The sequence below is a fragment of the Arachis ipaensis genome, chromosome B10 (assembly GCF_000816755.2).
Source record: "Arachis ipaensis cultivar K30076 chromosome B10, Araip1.1, whole genome shotgun sequence".
NCBI lineage: Eukaryota > Viridiplantae > Streptophyta > Magnoliopsida > Fabales > Fabaceae > Arachis > Arachis ipaensis.
This window is the reverse complement of record NC_029794.2, coordinates 119,227,757-119,234,222: the sequence shown is the minus strand read 5'-3', so window position 1 is coordinate 119,234,222 and position 6,466 is coordinate 119,227,757.

Here is a 6,466-nt window from a genome sequence, read left to right as displayed (position 1 = left end):
CGAGCTTTAAACTCGCGATTGCTGGGCGTAGTGACAGACACAAAAGGATAGTAAATCCTATTCCAGCATGATTGAGAACCGACAGATGAATAGCCGTGCTGTGACAGGGTGCGTGAGCATATTATTCACTGAGAGGATAAGATGAAGCCATTGGCAAGGGTGATGCCTCCAGACGATTAGCCGTGCCGTGACAGGGCATTGGATCATTTTCCCGAGAGATGACCGAAAGTAGCCGTTGACAATGGGGATGTATCACATAAAGCCAGCCATGGAAAGGAGTAAGACTGATTGGATGAAGATAGCAGGAAAGCAGAGGTTCAGAGAAACGAAAAGCATCTCCATTCTCTTACATGAAATTCTCACCAATGAATTACATAAGTATCTCTATCCCTATTTTATTATATAATATTCGAAAACTCCATTATCACTTTATATCTGCCTGACTGAGATCATCAAGGTGACCATAGCTTGCTTCATACCAACAATCTCCGTGGGATTCGACCCTTACTCACGTAAGGTATTACTTGGACGACCCAGTGCACTTGCTGGTTAGTTGTATCGAAGTTGTGACAATTATGAATTAAGATCAAAGCACCAAGCTTTGGAGCCATTACCAGGGATTGTTCGAGCCTGGACATCACAACTTCGTGCACCACCAGGTTGCGTCCGATGTATGTAACACCTCGGCTGGGTTGTGTATCAGTGGCGAGCATTTTTGACACGATTCGCACTTTTTGACCTTGTCTGTGCAGTCTGATCTTAAGGTCGGCCAATAGTATCCCGCCCGTAAGATCCTTGTAGTCAAACTTCTGCTTCCGATATAATGTCCGCAAATGCCCTCGTGGACTTCGTCTATTGTTAATCTAGTGTCTTCTCCTGCAAGACATTTAAGTAGTGGGCGGGAGAAGCCACGTTTGTATAGACTATCTCCGATTAGGGTGAACTCGGTTGCTTTCCTTTTGAAAGACCTCGGGTCGCCTTCTGGTGTTATTCCTGTCTTCAGGTAGTGTATTATTGGTGTTCGCCAGTCTTCGCCCTGTGACAAATTCAAGACATACTGCAAATCTAGGCTAGGTTTTGTTAGCGTGAGATGCATCAATTTTCCTGACTGCTGATCTTCCCTGTGTGTTGCTAATTTAGATAATATATCTGCTCTAGAGTTTTGTTCCCGTGGTATATGCGTTATTTCAAATTTTTGAAAGTTTTTTATCATGTTCTTAGCAATGTGTAAGTATTTTTCCAAGAGTGTATCTTTGGTTTGAAAATTGCCGGTTACTTGCTGAACTATGAGCAGGGAATCGCAATATACCTGTAAGCTCGGCACCTGGACTTCTTTCGCGAGTCTTAGTCCCGCCAATAACGCCTAATACTCGGCTTGATTATTCGTTGCCTGAAATTGAAATTTGATCGATTGCTCGGCATATACGCCTTGGTTGTCTTTTAGCAGTATTCCTGCCCCGCATCCGTTGTCATTGGATGCTCCGTCCACATACAATTCCCATGGTTTTGTTTCTTCTACTTCATTTGTGAATTCTGAGATGAAATCGGCTAGGGCTTGGGCCTTGGGGGATCCTCTGGACTGATAGGTGATGTCAAATTCTGAGAGTTCGACCGACCATTTGGTTAGCCTTCCCGCTAGGTCAGGCTTGGCTAGGATCTGCCGAAGTGGTTGATTTGTCCGAACTATAATTCGGTATCCCTGGAAGTAATGCCGAAGTTTTCGAGCTGTGACGATTAATCCATATGCTAATTTTTCTATCGTCGGGTATCTTGTTTCAGCACCCTGTAGTACTTTACTTACGAAATATACTGGTTGTTGCTCTTTGCTGTCATCTGTTACAAGTACCGAACTGATTGTGTTAGTGGAAATTGAAAGAAATAGGTGCAGGGGCTTACCTTGCTCTGGCTTTCTCAATATGCGCGGTGATCCCAAGGTGTTTTTGAATTTGGTGAAGGCTTCTTCGCATTCTTTGGTCCAAACAAATTGGTTCGACTTCTTTAAGGTGTTGAAGATGTGGTATGACTTTTCTGCTGCTGCTGGCAAGAACCGAGAAAGAGCTGCCAGCCGACCTGTGAGCTGTTGGACCTCCTTTTTGTTTCTAGGAGATTACATGTTAATTACAGCTGAACATTTGTCTGGATTCGCCTCTATTCCTCTGTTTGTCAGCAAGAAGCCGAGGAATTTGCCTCCCTTGACTCCGAATGCGCATTTTTCTGGGTTTAACCTCATGTTGTGTTTTCTGAGCTGTGTAAATACTTCGTCCAGGTCGTGTTTGTGCTGTTCTTCCGAAGTTGATTTTACCACCATGTCATCCACGTATATTTCAATGTTTCTGCCTATCTGATCTTTGAAGACTTTGTCCATAAGCCGCTGATATGTTGCCCCCGCATTCTTCAGCCCAAAGGGCATGACTTTGTAGCAAAAATTTCCTTGGTCTGTGATAAATGCTGTTTTTTCTTCGTCATCTGGATGCATGAGAATTTGGTTATAGCCTGAATAGGCATCCATGAAACTGAGCACTGGAAATCCCGAGGTGTCGTCTACCAATCTGTCTATGTTGGGGAGGGGGTAACCATCTTTAGGGCATGCTTTGTTTAGATCGGTGAAATCTACACACATGCGCCACTTTCCCGAGTTTTTTCGTACCATCACGACGTTTGCTAGCCATGCTGAGAATCGAAGTTCCCGGATAAACCTTGCCTCCAGGAGTTTTTTGGTCTTTGCTTCTGCCGCTTTTCTCCTTTCGTCTCCCAGGTTTCTTTTCTTTTGTCGTATAGGTCGGAAGTTTGGATTGACAGCCAGCTTGTGGCAAATGAAATTAGGGTCGATACCGGGCATGTCAGCTGGCGTCCATGCAAACAGGTCGGCGTTGTCTTGTAACATTGTGATAAGGTCGGTCCTTCGTCCTGCAATGAATGCCGATCCTATGTTAGTAAATTTCTCATCGTAACCTATTTTTACCTGTTCGAGGTCGTCTGTTGGTGTTGGACGACTGTCGTCGTTTCTGGGATCTAGCTCAGCCAGCGTTGGTATGTGTTCCGAGTTATAAACAGTGTGAATCCGAGGTGTTTCCTCCTTCTTTACTGTTTTGAGGCTTGCGTTGTAGCATTGCCTTGCCTCCTTGTGGTCGGCGTAAACTGTCCCCACCGTGTTACCCTGCAAGGAAAATTTCACACAAAGATGAACAGTTGAAACAATAGCGCCGAAAGCATTTAATGATGGGCGTCCGAGAATGATGTTATAAGGGCTAGGGCAATCGACCACTAGAAATTGGATATCCAGTGTTTTGCTATTTGGAGGTTCCCCAATTGTTGTCCTCAGCCAAATGTACCCGGACACCGATACCTTTTCCCCAGAGAACCCTACCAATTCTCCGGGCGACGGTTGTAGTGCGTTGTCGCTGAAATGCATCTTTTTGAAGGTGGAGTAGAAAAAGACGTCGGCACTGCTCCCTGGGTCGAGCAAGACCTTTTTTACTGTTAATTCCCCCATGTGAATCGAGATGACAACTGGATCATCTAGATTCGGATAGGTTGTTTTAAGGTCGGCCGTGCTGAAGTCGATGCGTGAGGTCGGACTGGGTGCTTGTCGTTCCAGGCGAGATCCTTCCATTGTCATCATTGCTCGGTAATTCCTTTTCCTGGCCGAGGCGGTGGTTCCGCCTCCGGCAAAGCCTCCTGAGATGTAGTTTATGATCCCCTTAGATGGGGGTGTTTCGACCTGTTTGTGTCTGCTGTCCCTTTCTGCTTCTTTTTCTGTGTCTCGCTGCTTTCTTGACGAGATATATTTGTCTAAGAGTCCTTGCCTGGCCAGTCTCTCCAGTAGGTCTTTTGCTACAATGCACTCGTCTGTGGTATGGCCGAACTTTTGGTGAAAAGCGCAGTGTTTGCTTTTATCCACGTACTTCTGATCTTGGTATGATCCTGCTCGGACTGGTGGTTTGATCAATTTGTTGTGCAGGATCTCTTTGATTATTTCCTCCCTTTTTGTGTTGAATTTTGTGTATGTATCAAATTTCGGTGCTAGTTTGAATGATTTCCTAGAGTCTTTGCTTATGGGCCGATGAGGCCTCTCTTCCTCTTTCCTCATTGGTTTTTCGCTTCTCCGTGCTTCCCTGAGTTCTTCGATTTCGATCTGGCCCTGGGCTTTTTCTCGGAATTCCTCTAGTGTCTTCAGTTTTGCTACCGCGATTGCTTCCTGGAATTTCCCGGGGTGAAGGCCGCTCTTGATGGCGTGCAGTTGTACTTCGGGATTAAGGTCGGGGATCTGCATTGCTGCTTCTGTGAACCGCATCATGTATTCCTTCAAACTCTCGTGTTGTCCTTGTTTGATCGTGCTGAGGTAGTCTGAGTCCCGCACATAAATTTTAGAAGCTGCAAAATGATTAATAAATAATTTGGCGAATTCATCAAAACTTGTTATTGAACCTGCAGGTAGGTTAGAAAACCATAATAGGGCTGCCCCATCTAAGAAAGTAGGAAAAGACCGGCACAAGATGGGATCGGAGTCACTATTAAGAAACATCATTGATTCAAATTTCGTGACATGGATTTTAGGATCTCCGATCCCCTTGTACGGCGTTAGGGTCATTGGAAGTGTAAAACTTTTGGGCATTTTAAAACTCATTATCTCTTCTGAAAAAGGATTCGTCCGTCGGCGTGTCGTTTTGGGGACAGTTTCCCCCGTCTTCACATTGGATTCTGACTGACGTTCGTCATGCTGATCTGTGGCTATTTTCTTATTGGCCTTCTGTTCGTCATTTTTCTGTACCTCCGCCAATTGCTCGGCCATCCGCTGGTTTTCTGCAAACAGGGCGGCGTTCGCGGCTAGGAGGTCAGCATTGGTCGGGTTGGTAGAAGGCGTCACTGAGTGGTCCGTCATGGCTTGGCACCTGAGTAGAAAGCAAGATGTTACGCTGTTGACCTTAGGAACTTAAAGAGCGAGGTGGGGATGGTCGGCCCCACGGTGGGCGCCAAATGTTCGTGCAAGGGTGTGCGGCTCCGTGCTAGATGTCGGCTTCCAGTGGTTGATGAAAGGGACTTTGTCCTGCAGCGGAGAAACGCCTAGCTTGAGCACGAACCGGGCGGAGAACCTGCAAAAAGGACTCCGACGATCAAGTTAGTGGAGAGTAGTTATAAAACAGAGTATAAGCGTGGAGAAGTATGTACGAGTGTATTCCAGTGTGTTATTTGATTTGGTAACAGCCGTTTTATAGATTCGTGGATTGATTCTCTTTGATAGTTTGTTAGAGTGGATCTCGGTTTTTAGCCGAGATTCTTGGTGATCGTTATTGTTATGTGTTTATCCATTATTTGTTTCATCCGTTTTGGCTGACGTGGCCGAGATATAGGCGAGCAGTTCCGAGTTATAGGGCATAGTACATGTGGTATATTTATGTATATACAAAATAGTTCATATTTTGCGTACTTAGTCTTAAATTAAATTATGCACATTTTAGATATACTATATTTTAGATATAAAACAGGCAAAACACAACTTGAGTGCTATCGGAATACGCTCAAAATATAGTAATCAAATATGGTGTACTCGAGACACGTATGTAACAAAAAAGCAGGCATAGTACTTGAGATACGTTAGAACGTTGTATAAACTTCATTCTAATTTGTTTTAGTTTGGGATAGTTTTAAAAGCATACATGGCTAGACAAGGGAGTTATGTTCGATAAAAAAAATATTAGTAGGCTGAATGCAATTTGATATGTGATTAGAGCACTGAATTTTGAAGTCAACTTGTGTTAATTAGTTAATATATTTTAATTTATATAGTTTTTAGTTGATATTACTTATATGTTAATTAGATGTTTAATGTTTATTTGAATAAGATTTGTTAAAAAAAGTAGAATATTAGAATTTGATTAGGTATATATGAAATAATTTTTATTTATTGTGTTAGTTTATTATAAAATAATTACAATTTTATTTGTTATTCTTAATTAAATAATATATTCTCTTGTGCATTAAATTAGTTAATGATATGAAATAATTTTTATTTGTCATGTTAGTTTATTATGAAATAATTACAACTTTTATTTGTTATTCTTAATTAAATAATATATTCTCTTGTGCATTAAATTAGTTAATGAGTACCAACGAGTAATAGCTCAAATAGCATAGTCTCCTCATACTCAATTAAGAGGTTGCGGGTTCAAGTCTCATATCTTTGGTAAAAAAAAAATTTAGTTAATGAGTCATACTTAAATTTAATTAAATTATATTATTAAGTAAATAATGTATTTTTTATGTATAGTAATATTCATATGCATTAAATTATTTAAATTAAATTTAATTAAGTTATGATCGTAATTATTTTATTGTAAAGTATTATTAAACGCAATAGGCAATAAGTTTTAGAAGACTAATGAATAGTAGTTGTATAATCACCTCGGTTGCTCTTGGCACGTTGTGTAATTTTGGGATTTTCACTACCTGAAGTGCTACTACCTTA